The sequence below is a fragment of the Opisthocomus hoazin genome, chromosome 3 (assembly GCF_030867145.1).
Source record: "Opisthocomus hoazin isolate bOpiHoa1 chromosome 3, bOpiHoa1.hap1, whole genome shotgun sequence".
Taxonomy (NCBI): Eukaryota; Metazoa; Chordata; class Aves; order Opisthocomiformes; family Opisthocomidae; genus Opisthocomus; species Opisthocomus hoazin.
Genome location: NC_134416.1, coordinates 42,349,999 through 42,369,904, shown reverse-complemented (window position 1 = coordinate 42,369,904; position 19,906 = coordinate 42,349,999). Strand labels below are relative to the sequence as shown.

The following is a 19,906-nucleotide window of genomic DNA, read 5'->3' as shown; positions in this document are numbered from 1 at the left end:
GCGGCCGAGCCCTGCCGGGCTGCCCCCGCCCCCGGCGGGGCTTAACCCCTGAGCACCCTCCCGGGCCCGTGTGCCGCGTCCCCAGCCGGCCCGGCGGCGACGGCTACTGTTTCGGGCTCATTTTTTTCATTGTTATGGACCTGACCATTTTTTAGAACTTTATACGCTTTAAGCCCATCTCCTGTTTTTCGCTGGCAGCTCCCAGGAGGAGCCGTGCCTGCTCGTCCCCGGAGGGAGAGGGACGGCCCGGGCGCCGGCAGGTATTTTTATTATAACCATTTCCTTTGGTTAGGTTTCCTCTGGGATCTCTCTGGCCGACTCGGGCCAAAAGCCATACTTCATTTAACACACCATTTAGAAGGCATAGTTAGGCCTATTAAAAGGTTTACAAAACTTTGTTCCAGATTATCTTCCTCTTCTCTGGCTTTCTACTGATAACTGTAAATGTAACAAATGTAACATGTAGGGGATGTTATCACTTCAGCTGGTCAGAAACAAGTCTTGGTTCTTTGTGAATACTGGGACGGTTGCAAGACAAGGGACTCCTGAATAATCCCTTTAGGCACCTGGGCCTTGGGAGAACAGGTATGCAAACTACAGAGATAAGGAGGCTGCAGGATAATCTGAAGACCCCTGCCGAGAGACGCCAAACAAACATGTGCGACGGTAATATGTATGTTAACATAGCATAAATACCTAGTAACTGTGTCTCTTCGGTGCACACGTTTGGAGGAAAGATCCCCCGTGTGCCCAGCGCCGCAATAAAGAATACCTGCTTAATAGTCTGCCGACTATTGAGTCTTCAATTCCGGCTTTTCACGGCATCATTTCTGGCACCCCAGATGGGACCCGCTCTGCTCGGCTGCAGGACCCGCTGAGAACAGGACTCCCTAGGGTACCCCTGGGATTTCCCGGAGGGACTCCTCGCCTCACTCGGATCACTGCGGGAGCAGACAAGGACCATCTAAATGAGTAAAGGTATTCTTTTTTTTCCTTTCTTTCTCTGTTTTGGTATGTGAGACCGGTCGTTTGGAGAGTTCTCATAAGTCGTAGGAGACGTCCTACGCTGAGCGCTGTACACCAGGCTACTAGTGCCTGAGGGTGTACATTTTGGTACGTTGGTGCAGGCACGGGTTGTGCTTTGCACTTCTGTAATAACGTGCTTTTGGTAATTGTGCGTTGGTACAAGCATGGGTTAAGCTTTGTACTTCTGTAATAACGTACTTTTGGGTATTGGTGCGTTGGTGCAGGCACGGCTTGTGCTCTGCACTTCTGTAATAACGTGCTTTTGGTAGTTGTGCGTTGGTACAAGCATGGGTTAAGCTTTGTACTTCTGTAATAACGTACATTTGGTATGGTACGCTTAGGAAACCCGCTTAAGTTGTACTTCTGGCGATATGGATTTGTTGGTATTGAACTCGGATATCGGATATCTCGGATACTGGCTTGTTAACATACCCATCAGGCATCGTAAAACCAAAAAAACAAACCAAAAAAAGAACCTTGCACGGTGAACTTCTTTTCTCCTGACCAGAATATTAATTGTGACATTTTTGGAACGTGGTCAGAGTGGGACAGAAGGGGACGACAGATTAAAATTGTTAAGATAAAGACTAACAGAGGTACAGAATCAACAAAGTAAAATGGGGGACAGCAAAGCAGTGGTATTTTAAAGAAAAGCCCCTTAGGATGTATTCTAGCACATTGGAAAGCTTGTGTGACTGTGTATGAAGCCTCTGTGTGAAAGACAAATAAGTCAAAAAAAAAAAAAAAAGAAAAAAAGAAAAAAAAAAGAGAAAAAAAATGGTGAAGGAAAAAAAAGAAAAAACCACCATGTATGTTTGGTACGTTATGCTAATTTCCGGTTTTTGACTTGGGACTGTTGTATTTGAACTCTGAGTCTTCGGGCCGTGGTTTATGATTTCTTAAGTATCAGTGCAGGGTCTTCCTGTGGGGGGGATTTTGAGAGTCTCTCCCAGGATCTAGACGGCAACATTGGGAAAAGTAGGGGGAGACACCTCACTCAACAACATCTTAATAATGTATGGGGTTTGATTTGCTTAAAGAAAATCGGCATGATTTAGGAATTGAGTTGGGAATTTGGGGATTGGTTTTAAAATACAAGTTGGTATATATTGTGGGGTTACAAGTTCTCTAGATATTTGGCATTGATCGATCATTTAGGGACTCTGGTTTGGGGGTATGTATTAAATATACTGTATATATTGTTTTGAAAGAGCTCTATGTATATAAACATGTTAACTGAAGTGGTTTGCCTGTATATATTGTTGTACTTAGGTGATACAGTTTGTAAACAGAAGGATTTTAAAAGATCGCTTCTAGGTTGTATGTGTGTGTGTGTGTTGTGTTAACCGATTGGTGGAGAAGTTGAGAAGTTATTTTATTGTAACATGAGCTTCGGAGGGAGGTGATCCCCTCATAAGGAAACAATTAATTGAATTATGATATGTTGTTAGAATTGATGCGGTTTTGTGGACAATTAAAAAGTATAGGAGATGAAAAGTTTAACGCGGTATTGAAAAAAAAAAAAACAAACAACCAAAAAAAACCCAAAAGGAAAACCCCTCTGGATTTTCCGAAGGGTTGTGTAAAGTGATTAGAACAGAAAGGTATCAAGTTACAAGCTGCTTTGCTAGCTGCTGCTCTAAATGAAGAGAAAAAAAAAAGCAAAGTTCTTAGAAGTTAAGCAACAGAAAAACAAAATGAAAAAGAGGGGAAGCAAGGTAACTTTTTACAGTATGGACTACTAGTGGAGTGTGAATCAGAATACAATACTCCTGTGTTACCAGTAAAAAAAAAAAAAAAAAAAAAAGCAAAACCAGGTGGAACTTACTGGGTAGTACAGGATTTAAGAGAAGTGAATAATATTGTTAGGGGCATACACCCTGTGGTGGCAAGTATGGTTTACGGTATTGGATTTAAATTATGCATTCTTCTGTCTGCCTTTAGCCAAAGAAAGTCTGAATTTATTTGCATTTGAGTGGGAAAATCCTACCACGGGTAAAAAAACCCCAGCTTGCCTGGACAGTGTTACCCCAAGGTTTTAAGCATAGCCCAACGATCTTTGGAAATCAACTAACACGAGAACTTGAAGCATGGAACCCGCCCTCCAGAGATGGAACCCTTTTACAGTATGTAGATGACATTAATAGCAACTGAAACAAAACCTGACTGTATACAGTAGACTATCAGTTTGTTAAAGTTTTTGAGATTAAAAGGGTATCAAGTCTCTCAACAGAAAACTCAGATGGTGCGGCAACGGGTAACCTACCTTGGATGCAAGCTGTCTGGACAAAGAGAACTAGGAACAGAACAGAATGAAGCCATCTGCAGGACTCCCTTCCATCAGACGGTGAAAGAGCTCAGGACCTTTCTGGGACTGACAGGTTGGTGCTGGTTATGAATTTATAATTACGGAATAATAGTGAGACCCTTATGTGAACTTTTGAAAAACAACCCCACCCGATTGATCTGGTCCAAAGAAGCTCAAAACGCATTTCAGACACTTAAGCAAGATCTAATGAAGGCCCCGGCTCTGGGCCTGTCTGATGTTACTAAACCCTTTTGGCTGTTTTCTTATGAGAGACAAGGCATAGCTCGGGATTCTAGCTCAACAGCTGGGACCCTAGAAAAGAGCTGTGGCCTATTTTGCTAAACAGCTGGATGGAGTAAGCAAAGGATGGCCAGGATGTCTGCAAGCTGTGGCGGCGGTGGTCTTGACTGTTCAGGAAGCCCGAAAATTCACCTTGGGCAAAAGATCACAGTACCGATCTCACACAGAATATCAGCTGTACCGCAACAAAAAGGGAACTACTGGCTTTCCCCATCCCAATTTCCATGATACCAGGGACTAATATTACGAACCCAGCTTCTTTTCTCAGCGGATCAATCTCTGAACCATCGGTACATGATTGCTTAGAAACCATAGAGACTGTGTACTCCAGCAGACCAGATCTGAAAGAGGAACCCCTGGAAGATGCACAGGACTCCTGGTTCACGGATGGAAGCAGCATTGTCGGACAAGGTATTCGAAAGGCCAGGTATGCGGTGACAACAGCAGACGAAGTAGTTTGTTCTCAATCACTACCTGCTAGAACATCAGCTCAAAAGGCTGAAACTATTGCCCTAACTAGGGCTCTGGAGTTAACAAAAGGAAAAAGATAAATATATGGACAGATTCCAAATATGCCTTTGGAGTTGTCCACACTCATGGGACAATTTGGAAGGAGCGAGGACTACTAACTGCGCAAGGGAAGCAGATTAAATACGCTGAGGAAATCCTTTGACTATTAGAAGCTGTTCAACTACCAGCAAAAGTTGCCATCATGCACTGCCGAGGACACCTGAAGGGTAACACTGACCAGGAAAGAGGTAACAGGTTGGCTGACTCTGAAGCTAAACAGGCAGCAGAGAGAATGTAAGAGATTTTAGCCTTAATTCCAGATTATAGAAATAGAAACCTGAGTGACCAAGAAAATGTTGAGTATTCTAAAGCTGATGAAGAATTAATAGAGGGACTGGGGGGCCAAGTTCCATCCCAGGGGTGGGCCTACTTAAGTGATGGCAGAATTATAATCCTTGCTAAACAGATATGGGGGGTGGTTAAAGAAGAACACAATCGGACACACTGGGGAGTGGATTCCCTGTATAAATTTTTAAATCAGAAATTAATAGGGAAAAATTTGTATACTACAGTCTGACAAGTAACCCAACAATGTGAAACATGTTTAAAAATAACCCCAATACAGGTAACCGGGTACAATTAGGAGGTATTGGGAAGGGAAGTATACCGGGACAACATTGGCAAATTGATTTCTCTGAACTTCCAAGAAAAGGAGGGTACAGGTACTTATTAGTACTCACGGATACCTTTTCAGGTTGGCCAGAAGCATTCCCTTGTAGAACAAATAAAGCAAGGGAAGTAACTAAGGTATTATTAAATGAAATAATACCTCGATTTGGGGTACCGACAATTATCTCCTCAGATAGGGGGACGCATTTTTGTGCAGAAGTAGTGCAACAGGTCAGCAAACTGTTAGGAATCAATTGGCAGTTACATATGCCCTACAGACCACAAGCCAGTGGGAAAGTAGAAAAGATGCAAAAATATGCCAAAAAGTGAATCTATATTGGTACCAAGCATTGCCTATTGCACTACTTCGGATACGTGTAAAACCTAGGGCCAAAGAAAATTTGAGCCCTTTTGAGATAGTATATGGGAGACCATATCAGGCTAAATATCAGGGGGAAGATTTGAACCAGTTGGGAAATCAGTATCTACAGAATTATGTTATATCCTTAGGAAAACAATTAGAAAGGATTAGTAAAAATGTTTTGGGTACCAGGGCTAAAGGGGTAGATCACTCGATCCATCCATTTAGCCCTGGAGATTGGGTTTATGTTAAGAGAATTTTTCAGGTGATCCACTGAGAGAGAAGTGGAATGGACCTTACCAGGTATTGCTGACTACCTTCACTGCAATCAAGATTAGAGAACAACTGGCCTGGATCCATTATTCCCGAGTGAACAAGGCTCCTAAACCAGGATGGATGGTCAAAAAGGCTGGCGGTTTGAAACTATGATTGCGGCGGTAACTTTGTTAAACCTAGGCTTTTTAGGATACTGCGATCATGACAACTCTAACTACATGACTGGACCAAGATGTGACCTACAGATATTAGATAACAACACCCAGATATTGGTCAGCAATAATAGCTGCCTATGGAAAGCAAGATCCAACACTTGTTCGTGCTGACCCCCTTCCATACACACAAAAATTGTACTTGCAGAGATGGGTGGAATGATTATTTGATCAACAAAACTAGAGTAGAAGTAGGAACTTGGGATTTGAAAGGGACAGGCGCGATATATATAGATTTTTGTAACAGAACCCAATTAGAAACCTATAGCCCCTCGAACTGGGATTATTTTAGGAATGTACCAATTGGCTGGGTAAACCACGGAGCATTTTGCAGAGCTAATCTCATAGCCACTGACGGGGCCCTGTAAATTACACAACACGTATTGGTGGCTATGTGGGGATGGCATTAGCAGAAAGCGACTCCCTGCGGGTTGGAAGGGAATGTGTACCATAGGTCATCTAGTCAGCCAGGACTGAATATATAATCAGTCCCAAATACCTAAAGGCATATTAAGAACATCATGGAGACAAGCCAAACGGGAAGACAACCCACTTGTAAGTAGGGGAACAAAATTTAACCTCTTGGCTCCCCAATTTAGAGTGATTGAAACAATTGTTCATGGGAATGATCACACTGGTCATTTTAGGAATACTTGTTTGCATGTCTCTCAAATGTTTCCTTTGGTGTTGTCAGGGCTCAGTTGAGACATACAGTGACAGGAAAAGGAACAAGATTAGGCACCAAGTAGAAACTGGAAAATACTTTTCCCAGAGCCTTGGCGTGAAAGACTAAAGGAATTTGAAAATAATACCTACAAAATAGAATAGTGAGGATTCATAGCTTTCTAGCTACAAATCCTCAAAAGAAAAGGAGGGATTGATAACTGTAAATGTAACAAATGTAACATGTAGGGGATGTTATCACTTCAGGTGGTCAGAAACAAGTCTTGGTTCTTTGTGAATACTGGGACGGTTGCAAGACAAGGGACTCCTGAATAATCCCTTTAGGCGCCTGGGCCTTGGGAGAACAGGTATGCAAACTACAGAGATAAGGAGGCTGCAGGATAATCTGAAAACCCCTGCCGAGAGACGCCAAACAAACATGTGCGACGGTAATATGTATGTTAACATAGCATAAATACCTAGTAACTGTGTCTCTTCGGTGCACACGTTTGGAGGAGAGATCCCCCGTGTGCCCGGCGCCGCAATAAAGAATACCTGCTTAATAGTCTGCCGACTATTGAGTCTTCAATTCCGGCTTTTCACGGCATCACTACACTTACTTTTTGATCAGCATTTTGGTCATATCTAGCCACAACTTGGACTCTTATATACTGCTGAAATGCCTACAGGTATCGCCCTCAGTTTTACAAATGTGAAAAAATTCTAACTAAATTCAGATAGGTAAAGAGTGGGAGGAGTGTGAATAATCTTGCCAAAAAAAAGGGATTAAAGCAGGAATTTAAGAGATTGAACTGGAAAGATAAGCTTGCAGGGGCCAAGTGTTGCAGCAAAAGATAAAAACTGGGAAATAGTTGGGTGTAGGGGTCAAGTGTGTGTAGAGGCAGATAGGTAGAATGGCAGGGAGAAGGAAGGTGTGAAGTAGTATGGACCTGCCCTAGATCAAGAAGAAGAAGCAAGCTGGAAATATAAAAAGAAACACAGAGAAAAGAGGAGAGCGCAGTAACAGCAGGTTGTGTTAAACCTTTTGTTTCTGCACGAAGCTGGACAGAGCCTCCATGGGAAAAATGGCATGCAAACCTGTAACCCAACCACAAGTGGCAGGACAAACACAAAGGAGTATCTAGTTAGTGGTGTCTCTGCTCGCTGTGGGGGAGTTGGACTAGATGACCTCTAGGGGTCCCTTCCGACCCAAAACTTTCTATGATTCTATGATTCTATCACTGCAAGGTCATACAATGCTTTTAAAAACCACTTCCTAATTTTTGAGCACTTAGTTTTGCCATCTCAGTACTCTTACAACTTAGGGTTTTGTCTGGAAAAACAAAAAGGGTGAGAAAATACACATTACTCTTTATTACACCCTTTAGCTGAGCAATCATAGCTTTTAACTAGCTCTTCTACAAAATCCAGGTTGTGATTTCAGCTGCATATTTGACCAAAGTTAGTTTTACTAGTGGTTTCAGTGATTTCCCTCAAGACCGAGTTACAAAAATATTTGTAAATTTAAGGTTTGTATTAAAAATTCCATGAGCAAGATTGAATTTGTAACACTAATGAGAGCTCCTGTTTCTGACAGTGAAGATGTGATATCATTAGGGCTTTGCACAGAGGAGCCAACATGTTGAATACCTGACCCTTCACCAGAGCAATTAAGACCTGTTGCAAGATGAGACTTGTAGGTAAAATTTTTGTTTTGTTTAATTACATCTGGAAAAGAGCTCAAGTGCCTGAAAGCTCTGTTTAAATAAAGTATGCCTGTTTGTAAACTTTGCCTTGTTTGTGTCCTTGGACCATGATGATTACTGCTACAACAAAGGCTTGAAATTGTGGTAATATCTCTTGGACGTTCCCTTTTTGTGTATTCCTGTGTTAAAGAGGATTGTCCCAGATAGCTGGAATTTGTACTCCTTCAGCAGAAGCTTTACATCTGTGTAAAACCCACCTCATACTTCAACAGGTCTTCTCTGGCAAGTGTTCAAGAGGTGTGCAGGCAACTATCTTTGACTGACTGTAAAATACACGTGTACCTGTGTTCCTTTCTTTTGCAGGCCACTATAAAAATCATAAAAGCTTTTTCAGTTTCAACCCTACAGTAGTAGTTGTATGTTCTTTCTGTGAATCATATGGATAAATAGAGGGACCTTGTCTTTCACACACATGCATTTAAGCTAGCATTAGCACACAAATTTCAGTAGGATCGAGATTAAGAGTTTAACTTTCATGGATGGTGAACACTTAATTTCAGTCACTGAGGATAGCAGGTAGTCAGCATCTCTGTAAATTTAGTTCTAGTTAACTTGATTAAACTTGTGCAGAGAAAGCCGTTATGGAATGTTTATTTTTCAGGCCATTGATTTTTTTTACTAAGAATTCACATATTTAAGAAGTGTAAATGCAGAGGTGTGAGTCAGGAAATCAAGACAATAATGGGGAGAGCCTTTTTACAGGGTGCCAGATGGCTTGCTCTTTCCTCTTATCTTTCTCCTCAAAGAAGGATACACCAGCTAAAACAAAATAACCCTACTCTACCAAAAAAATATAAGTTCAAGCATTTATTTTTCAAGCTTATCACATGTTACAGGGTGGATATGCATTTGGGAAGAATTGCATTACCATTTATTAACTAGAGAGACATGAAATTGCATGTCACATGGAAAAAAATGTTCTTTATCACTCTGGTATTTATTACGTGCAGGTAAAAAGAACCAGTCCTGTACAAGCTAACTCCTACACAAATGCAAGCTTCCAGTGAAATCCAGAGCAGACAGCCAAATCCGTGGAACCCCCAGTTTGTCACGGGAGTCTGGTCTCGTAAAGTACTTTGGAATATTACTGTGGAAGAAAGAAATCTTTCCAGCTAAGCAAAATTGAATTGAGAACCCATTACTGTATCTGAAAGCTGACCATTTTGTACAGCAAAAAAAAATGTATAATAGTTCTCATCCTTCTCTGAGACAAGACTGTAGGAATGCCTCAGCATAATAGTGCTAAAGATGTCAGCCTTTCAATGCAACTGAAAACCTAAGGTGTAACAGGTCTGGTTGTCGCAGTAAATTCTTTCTGATTTTTGTCTGAATTTCTCCACGATCCATCCTTCTTATTGTCTGTCTCCTCACTGGTGCTGATGGCATTGCTCAAAACTTTGGCAAAACTTTTCCTATTGTACTAGACCTAAAAGCTTATAATATAGTATCTAGCAGGGTTGGTTGGTGACTCAGCAACTTAGCAATAGCCTTTAAAATTCTTACTCTATGATATAATTCAGCAATCTCAGCAGACGGTTGATGGTAGGTACATGGCAGAAAACTTGTCTTTCATCTTAGAGCCCAACAGATTATTTGCAAAACTGTCTTGGTGTAAACATAAAATTTAAAAAAAAATTAGTATAAGTACAGCCCAAGCTTCTACTTAAATTAAATCTAGTTTATTCTGCTCTGTAGGACACTGAAATCCTTGGTGTGTGAAGAGATGATGAAAAACCTTCACGATCAGGAACTGGCAGGGTAACTCAAGGACTGAGCGATGAACAGGAAAGACTTTGATCCTGCTGTAGCAAGAGTATGAATCATCTGCATCAAATCATTTGCAGAAGTGATGGTTTATTTACTGCCAGATTTATGGGCATCCTCTTGAAGTCTGGGCATGTTACAGCAGCAGTAAGGGCTGGCTAGATCTTGTGTCCCAGATCTCACGTGGCTGGGAGAATATGCATCACACTGTATGTGTTTAAAGAGAGGAAAGATATCTAGGCTCTTTAACCCTCGTCTCTTCCTCCTTTCAAATAAATCTGTGCCCATACGTATAGGGAAGGATTTATCCATCAGCTCTGTATTTAGTTAAATACTTCAGGCTTCAATTTCACCTTTCACAGTTTTCCACTTATCACTCATTTTCAGTTGAAATTTGTCTGATTAATTTCACTGAGTTTTCATTGAAGATCTTCTGTAGACTGGTGGTGAGGAAGAGACAAAAAAAAAAAACAAAACCAAAACCACCCAAAACAGCAAACAACAGCTCTTCAGCAAATTTCTTGTTATTCCCTGCATCTATGTGTTTCACAGCGTCTGTCTGTGACCGTGTGCTTGGTCTGGCTGGCTGTAGTGTCCCTCCCTGGGACCTCAGCTCACAATTTTTTGCTGCTTTTGCAGCTTGTCAACATTTCCACTGTATAAGCATACAAGTGACAAAAGATGCTAACTCAGGTCCCTGGGGCTGACAGCCACTGGAAAGCTGCGAGCAAAATCAACAAGCAGAATCGATAGGGTGAATATGTGGGCATGCACATGCCTTGTCTTTCCTGCTTGCATTCCAGCACATGGCCACTGCCTACAGTACAGCTGCAGCAGCAGTCTGGGTTATGATCTGCTATAGCAAGTTCCCCTTTCCTTTACCTTCAATGCCAACTACTCCATTAAAGCATGTTGTTTCAAGGTGTGGTTCTTTGCTGCCTTGTTCCGAACTTGATTGCACTCTGCAACTACTTCATCCTGTCGACTTCTTAGTCCTGTTTACGGTATGCAGCAGGATATGCAGGGTAATAAATACAAGCCCTGGCACGGAAGCAGTACCCAGTGCCCTGACTTAACAATTTTTTGCCTGGGAAGATGACACTAAACAGAGTTTTACTAGCCAGGGAGTTAGGTACTGACTACGCTCTCCAGATGTGCCCATCTCAGAATCCCATGCTGGAATTCTGCACTAAAATATGTCAAAAAGAAAAAAACCCAAGGAAATTAATTTCTGTCATGAAAACATAGTCACTGGAGAAGGGGACGCGTTGTTTCATATTAATGCCAAATTAATTTCTGTCATGCAAACATAGTCACTGGAGAAGGGGACGCGTTGTTTCATATTAATGCCAACTTGATAGTTGCAACATTTGCCAGGACTGTAAAAGTTCCAGGTTTCATTCCTCATTCTGCCTCCAAATCCTTGTCTCCAACAAACATGCCTTAAATGCTGTAAAAGAATACTATGAGAACACTCTGTCCCTTAGTATAGTGCACATTGTTTATTAGGATTATTTGGGTTTTAGGGCACAATAAAATGAACCAGACAAGGTAGCACAGCAATCAGAGTACTAAATAGCATATAGGAGTAGGAACTTCGGTTCAGGATCCTGCTCCAAGAACTGTTTATATATTTTACAAGTAATACACAAAGATATCGAGAAGGAGGTACTGCCAAACAGTTCTCCTGTCATTGAATAAGTATTGCTGTTGTGTTGGAAGCCTGCATTAGGCATGGAAATCTCAAAGGCACAGAAAAATGTTAGATTGTCTTTCAAAAATGGTTCATTTGGGGAAAAAGAAAACATCTGTAGTAGTTATTTGCAGCAATTGTTGGCAAAATATTACTTTAGAAATAAGTGTACCAAGTAAAGTTCAATACATGGAAACTACTGAGATGAATCTAATAAATAAGTTTACATTTGAATTAAAACACTGTATTTTATCTAAAACCAGAAGTGTACCTCTCACAAAGGTTTTTGTCTCTGAAAAAATTAGAAAGAAAATAACAATAAGAGAACATCAGTACTGTTGATAATAAACACAGATGGAGATTACAACCAGTGAAGTTCAGTAGTGATTTATAACTAAAGATCCAGTGTTATAATGCAGATTCTGAACAAACTTAAGTTATTCTAGTTCCTATTAAGAGGACAAGTTTGGAAAATGAGCATGATCTCTGTATATTAGAAGCAGCCTCAAGAAGTTATGTAAACATAGAGACTATATAAACCTATAACATGCAAGAATTCTAATTGTCTAAACCTACAAAATTTTAAATATTGTAAATAAAATCTATATAGAAACTATTTTTGAAGTTCAAAGTCAAACCACAATTGTAAAGTAACTATTAATTTTTTTTACTGTGGGTGAAAATATTTCATACAGAGCTTCTGAAATTTTTGCTGTTTCTAAATCTGACCTTATAAAGAAGGAGAAAACAATAACAAAGGGTTGCCTCAAAAGTTCTAGGGTTTCTTTTTTTACTCTTTCTCTATTTCCCCCCTCCCCCCATCATACATTTTCCGGATCAGCCTCGTGACAAAAAGACTATTTTAGAACTGGTTTGTTGACCCAACTGGAGTTTATACATGAGGTATGTACTGATTTATTTAGCACTGTAAGGACTGAAAAATCCTGGGCATCCATTAAATGCAGCCCCCACAGCTGGGGTAGGCAGCTCGCACAAGCAGCTACAAGACCTATTTATTGGGATTTAAATACCTAATAGGTACCTAATTCATATCTAAGACATCTGATGTCCTTTACTGATTTGGTCATTGCACTTCAACATAGTTCTAAAACAGGAGGGTTCAATTCTGCTCACGCTGTAACCAAATGGAAGAGGGAAAAACTCAACTGTTAGATAAACATTGCCTCTGTACTGTACAGCAGCTTTGAAATTTTCATAATCAGAATTTTATTATCAACAGCTTGTCCACCCAAAACCACCCTGTATCAGGCACGTTGCTAAATGGGCTAAGGGTCTGAGTTAGATTCCAGGTAAATGGGAAGGGGACTGGAAGACGAAGAGTGAAGGGGCTTCAGCAGTGGAAAAGCCTGAGAACCACTGCTGTAGCAATTTAAACCTTAGAAATAAAATCAGCTGCGGTGCTATTCAGCTCAATAACCCCAGCAAAATTTATATCCTCAACAGGTCTGCATCTTCCTTGGTGATCGATGAACATTGTTGATTACCAGTGCTGTGGAGATAAGGATGACATTTATGAGATTTTCACTGATGTGATTTTCATTGATCTGATCTATTTGTAAAAAGTCACAGAAAAAAAAAAAATCATGTTTTTGGCAAGTAAGACGGCTTTGCAAAGACTACTAAAAGCAATTTACAGGGAATTAATTAGTACATGGTAAACTTTATTCAATGGAGATTGTGAAGCTTTGAAGACATTCACCTCCCTCAGAAATCTGTGAAGTTTAAAGATTCTGACTAAAGCAGAGTCAGACCTACTGTATGCTTTTCACATGAGAATGTAGCATTGGTTCTCTGAGACACGGGGAAAGCCATTTGCAAGCTGAAGTCTGTAAATAAAAAACTTAATATTGAATAGGGCACCTGCAAATGTTGCAAAAAATTTACCCAGGTGCACCATGAACACATTTGTGCATGCAGAAATACAAAAACTAAGTATTCATGGTTACCTTTCACTTCCATACCAGATAATCTGACACATTTTCCTGTCTTTGTTTTAGTTTTGTATCTGTGATAACATTTTATACCTCAGCAAACTAAATGCAAACTTTTCTTTGAGTCTTGCATTTTATTAGGGGTTAGGTTTTTATTTTGTCTATGGTTTAAATAAATCACCTCTCCTGATGAATTTATACAGCTGTCATTCTGACTCTAAATAGGAGAGAATCCAGTACATCATACTGTAAAAGAATGAGACACACAACACAGTATTCTTCCTAAGTTATATGGAAGGGAGAGATGATTTTTTTTCCGGAAAACACTGAGATACGTGTTAAGCTATGGTCTGCTACTACTGATATTGTTGGAGTTTTATATAATAATATTCCTTTACAGATCAATTCTTACAGTAAATAGTCATTATGCTGTATCTAAAATTATAACTATTCCTTCTGATATGCAGAAGAAGCAGTATTGCAATTTTTTTTTGGCTTTTTCCTTTTTGAAAAATATGCTTATCAGTATTTTCTCTTGCGAAACCCAGATTTATTTATTTTTTAAGTCATGGTGTTAATCAGTCCTGTTGATACTTTAATGAGCAGTTCTAGTGTACATCAAGCCAACTAGATGTGACCAAACCACCATTCTGTTTGAAACAATGGGCATCTTCTCACCTAGACAAGCTTTGGACCGCCAAAACGTAAGTGCTATGACCAGAATCAGGCCACTATAATACACTACTGTGTAGAATCTATGCATTGTCTACATTATGCCTGGATTAAACCGATAACTTAAGGCCTCACATCTCTTTATGTACTAAGCATCAGTGCAGCAGGAATTTCCCAGGCCTTGTCCCTACTGCTAAACAGGTTTGTGAGGTGAGGGGGAATATATTGTATTATTGCCTTTCACTCCAAGTGAATAAAAATAATTGACCTTGTCATGATTTCGATACTTAGATGAAAATCAGGCATCAATAAATGCTGTGTCTTTACTGGAAAAGAAACTGGTTGATTCCAGATAGGTATAGCACTGGTTTCTACTGTCTATAAATACTCTTTGCAAATACTCTTTTGAGTCGATGAGAAAAATAGCTACTGCTCTATCCTAATTTTCCTTCCACATACTGGATTAAAAACTGGTCTATGCTGCCTCCAGTTGGTACTGTCTCAACACAAAGAAATCTTTAAGATGAGCCATTGACAACCTAATTTAACGCCAGGTTCTTTGTTTCCAGCCGAAGGTCAATCATCTTTACTGACTTTCATAATGTACTTTCATTGAGCATGTAATAGCGTTGTCTGCTGCCTTGCCAACATAAGGCTTCACAGGCCTGGGCATTGAGATCTGATTTACGAGCGAGCCTGAGTGTGAAAGTCAAGTTAGAGCCACAGCCTGTGGATAGATTTCCATTCTTTCCTCCCAACATGGTACCCGTCCTGCTGGCTGATCACCTGGGATCAAGAAGACGTAAACCTGGGGGATGAGAAATACTATCCAGGGTGCACCAAGACCAGATGACAGTGCATCTGCTGCTGGTGGCATGTCACAGAGCCAGTCTAGACTGAAGGACCTTCTACAGGGTAGGCACCAATGTCAGCTCTTCAGTACAGCTACTGCCATTGGGACATGTCACTTTTTTTGCCCTCTGCAAGACAGCAAAATTGTGGAGGCCCAGAGAACAATAAAAGAAATTCTGTTGATCCCGTTTCAGAGGAAATGCATGGTTTTCAAGAGCGTTTTTCCAGAAGCTGTGTTGAGAAGCTGGTGTTCACTGTTGGCTATTGGAAGTTAGCAAGTGACTGCTTTTAGACAATGAAACTAATGAAGCCTGTTTTCCAGTGGACCTGTGTTTCAGATTCCTCCACTATCCTCAGCAGAGCAGTGCCAGTCTGCTCCTGGAGCTGAGATGAGAGCCTCTAGCAGAGATGGTGGTGTCGTGCTGGTTGTGACCCACACACGTGCTGGCCAGTGAACCTGAGTGGACGAGAGAGAAGCAAGGACAGCTGAGCTCGTACTGCAGCTCTTGAAGAGAGAGAGCAGGTTGCCTCTGCCCTTTCTTCAATCCTTGTGCTTCGTAAGGACTTAGTACCTTTGGGCCCTTGCCTTTCTGTCAAATGTAGTTGACATTATCTGTCAGGTTCAAAAATCTTGAGGGAGAGAGACAGATCAGAGGCTGACTGATGGACAGACAGATGGGCAGGCAATGTGATCACATTTATTTCCTCAGGAAACCAGGTCTGTAAGTCATATGCAAAACTGTGGATTGTACGTTGGTGGATGGGATTTTCAAAAGCTCCTAAGACCCAGAGCGACAAATTTATTTATACACCTCATCTTAACATGGATAAAAGGAGAATTAGGTGCCTAAGTAACATTAAAAGTCTAACCTAAATGACTTTAATAGGAATTGCTGTATCGCTTGAGTAGCCTTAATCCCACTTGCTGTATTTAAAATGGTAGACAATAGGAGTTTTGGCACTGATTTGGAAGCGTCTATTGATTTCTAAAGCTTATATAACAGCCATGATAATGCCTGAAAACCTTGAAAAATTTAAAGTTACAGCATCAGACGCTTTAATTTACGCGCATTGTCTTGAACTGGCACAAAGTACCAAAGGAGGATCAAGGACTTCTGAAAATTATGTTTATTGAGAAGCTTATCTCTAGGAACTTATAAAGAAGTTGGGCAGAGACTAAGAAGTACAAATAGTTTTACCCATTTAAATTCTAAGCATTAAGGCATTATTTGCCCATCTCCCTGACAGTAAAACCAAAGCTAATAAATAACCACATTGCATCATCATTCCTTGCTACCTTCAGGGAAATCCTGTTTACTTAGACCCTTGCCTGCCAAGTGAAACAATATTTGAGTTCTTGAATGACATATAAACTTTAATCCAGGTTGGCAATCACTGGGTATTCAGTGACTCAGCTGAGTTAATAAACGAATTAGGTATTTTTATTCTTGATTTTCTTTACCATTTCTTCAGTGAATTCAATTAAGAAGAATGATGATGCTCTCTATATTGCCTATACTAATCATCTTCAGAGTCTCTATAGCAGCACCATTAAAGTAAGCATACTAGAGCCATTTCTATCTTCTGTCAATGTTTTCCTTTTCTTTAGTGCGTGAAGGTAGCCAGAGGACAGAACTATCCTTAGACACTGAGACAGTCCTTCCCTGTGATGACCTTTCAGCTGTCCAGGTAGGGGAACTTGGTATCATATCAGTGAAATTAAATGAAAGGCACAGAAGGACTGAGGAGGTAGTTTCATGATGTGGTTAACCCAAAAAGATGTCTGTGATTCCTAAAAAACATGGAAGATGACTAAAATTATTTACGCATTGATGGTATTACTACTATGGTTGATGTTACTGCATTACCCTATTCTCTTCAGTTCTGTGCAGACACAGAACAAGTTAGTCCCTGGCCTCATGCAGCCTGCAAATACATATTAAAAAAATACATGAAAAGACAGAGTTAGACAGAGGGTAAGTAAACAGTGAAACCATACTGGTCAAACAACAAGCCTGAATTATTGCATGTCTGCAACCTAGGTCTTGAGAAGCCTGGAAATGTCCCAGACAAGAGTGTCACGGAAGGACTGAAAGGAGAAAACTCTTTTTGTGGAGCTTTTCCCAACAGTAAGGGAAAAGGGGGGGCTTGCACCTAATTCTAACTCACTGCTAAAGAAAAGCTGGTGCTGTAGGTTAGATGGAAACAGTAAAAAGTGCTTTGGTTTGAGGATAAGCATCTTAGGTCTGACGTGACAGAGAAAGAGGAGTATAAGGACGCACGCAGACAGCTAACACTTTCAGATGTGCACAAAAAGCCATCTTTACAGCCGGCTCATGGGCAGGTGTGAGCAGGGCACAACTAATTTTCACCAGACCAGAAAAAGGTCTCAATAAATGAGACAACCATAACATGAATGAGAACTTTGGTTTTGTGAGCAGACAAAGAGAATTTTATCCTGGACACATTATACAGAGGGAATTAGTAAAAGAAGAGTTATGAACTCGGGATGATGACACAAAGGAGCCTGACAGATGTTTAGGTATACCCAAAATGGCAGGCAGAGAGATGCCATCTGCCACCGCATCGAAGAGGAGGCAGAGAAGGCGTGGGCTGCAAGGGGGAGACTGTTGGCTAATTATCCATGAGAGGAAGCCAGGTAGACATACTAATATTTTAGTTGCCAGCGATAAGCGTTTTGGAGGTGATAAGCGGGTGTGACAGTCGTAAGAGTATGACCAATTGCACAGTTATAAACAGTATTTGATATGTTTCTGAGAAGCCAATGTAACCACAAAACAGAGCACATACCATATTCTGTCTCAGAATAGTTATCAGTCAACTCTGTCTTGTTTCAGAGGGGTATGGTTTCCCATCTTTGATTTCTAACAGAGTTATTTCCATCTCATATTAGACTGTTTATAGACTAAGTGGGTAAAAGGTTTTGCTTCCAAACAAAAATAATATGGTCTTAATGCAAATCCCTGGGATGGCCTGTTACTAACCTCCTTCTATTTGGAGAAACAGCCATTTACTCCAGCTTTTTGTTTGCTTGTTTTCCTTACTGCCTACAGTTCTGGCCCTGCCTATGTGGAAGACTCACGTCGCCAGTTGGTGGTTCTTCTGGTGATTCTGCCACTGACATCATCTGAGCAAGTATTTTAGCAGTCTCCTCTTCAGTCATGAAAATGAAACAGAAGAGATAAAACAAGAATTAAGTTGTTAACGTCTCCCCCATTTAATAAATACATAAACTAATTAAAGAAAAAATCAACCAACTTGATCAATCCGAAGGTGACTTCTGGTTTAAAAAAAAGACTTTAATTTTTGTCAGTATGCATACTGAAAAATGAAGATACTCAGATACAAAACTGAAACTGGTGTCAAACTTTAGCAGCAACAACAAACTGAAGAAAGAAAATAGTATATATATAAAATGTGTGTATCCATTTCAGAACTACAATATGAAAGAAAAAGGAAGAAGCCTTTGAAGTATCAACTTCATATTAATTGAGGGTTGCACTGACATTTTCTAATTTGCATATTTCAGATTACTGATATCAGCATTATTTCAGGATGCATTACAGAAAATTAAGCCTATTTTTTCCATGTCCTATAAATCATTTTTGCACAAAATGCCGAGTTTATGATTAAATTCTTCTCTGTATCTTTCCAGTGACCCAAATCCTTCTTTTTTTTCTGTGAGATCAATATCCTTCAACTGATCCTTCATAGAGTATGTTTTAAACAAGAAAAATACCTGACATGATGTAGGCATACTAAGGGTGAAAGATTAGCTTCTCACGTACATCACCCCAGTTTATATGTCTGCTATGGGTTTGCGTGGCAAGGTTTTGATAGTGCGGGGGCTATAAAGGTGGCTTCTGTGAGAAGTTGCGAGCAGCTTTCCCCATGTCTGATAAAGCTGGTGCTAGCTGGCTCTAAGATGGACGTGCTGCTGGCCAAGGCCAAGCCAATCAGCAATGGTGGTAGTGCCTCTGGGATAACATAGTTAAGAATGGGAAGAAAAAAACTCTGCAGGAGAAACGGCAGTGTAGAGAGTGTAGTGAGACGATGTGAGAGAAACCACTCTGAAGACACCAAGGTCAGTGAAGAAGAGGGGGGAGGAGGTGCCCGAATTGTTGGATCAGAAAGCCATCCCTTGCAACTTGTGATGAAGACCATGGTGAGGCAGGTTGTCCCCTGAAGTCCCTGGAGGTCCACAGTGGAGCAGATATCCACCTGTATCCCGTGGAAGGGACCCCATGCCGGAGCAGGTGGATGCCTGAAGGAAGCTGTGACCCTGTGGGGAGCCCATGCTGGAACAGGTTTGCTGGCAGGGCTTGTGACCCCGTGGGGGACCCACACTGGAGCAGCCTGTTCCTGAAGAACTGCACCCTGTGGAAGGGACCCACGCTGGGGCAGTTCGTGAAGAGCTGCAGCCCGTGGGAAGGACTCACACTGGGGAATTTTATGGAGAACTGTCTCCCATGAGAGGCACCTCAAGCTGGAGCGGGGCAGAGTGTGAGGAGTTCTCCCCCTGAGGAGGAAGGAGTGGCAGAGACAGCGTGTGATGAACTGACCGTAACCCCCATTCCCCGTCCCCCTGCACCACTCGGGGGGAGGAGGGAGAGAAACGGGAGTGAAGCTGAGCCCGGGAAGAAGGGAGGGGTGGGGGGAAGGTGTTTGAAGATCTGGTTTTATTTCTCACTGTCCTACTCTGATTTGATTGATGATGAATTAAGCTCCCATTTCGCCCCAAGTTCAGTCTGTTTTGTCCGTGATGGTAATTGGTGAGTGATCTCTCCCTGTCCTTGTCTCGACCCTTGAGCCTTTCATTTTATTTCCTCTCTGTCCAGCTGAGGAGGGGGAGTGACAGAGC

At 41.0% G+C, this 19,906-nt stretch overlaps 1 long non-coding RNA gene across 1 annotated transcript; it reads left to right on the top strand.

Annotated features, from left to right (window-relative positions):
• The first annotated feature begins 74 nt into the window (after positions 1 to 74).
• Positions 75 to 18,661, top strand: LOC142360847 (uncharacterized). Its single transcript, XR_012763431.1, has 3 exons — positions 75 to 978; positions 16,634 to 16,713; positions 18,099 to 18,661. It is a non-coding gene; the product is annotated as an uncharacterized LOC142360847 (long non-coding RNA).
• The last annotated feature ends 1,245 nt before the right edge of the window (positions 18,662 to 19,906 follow it).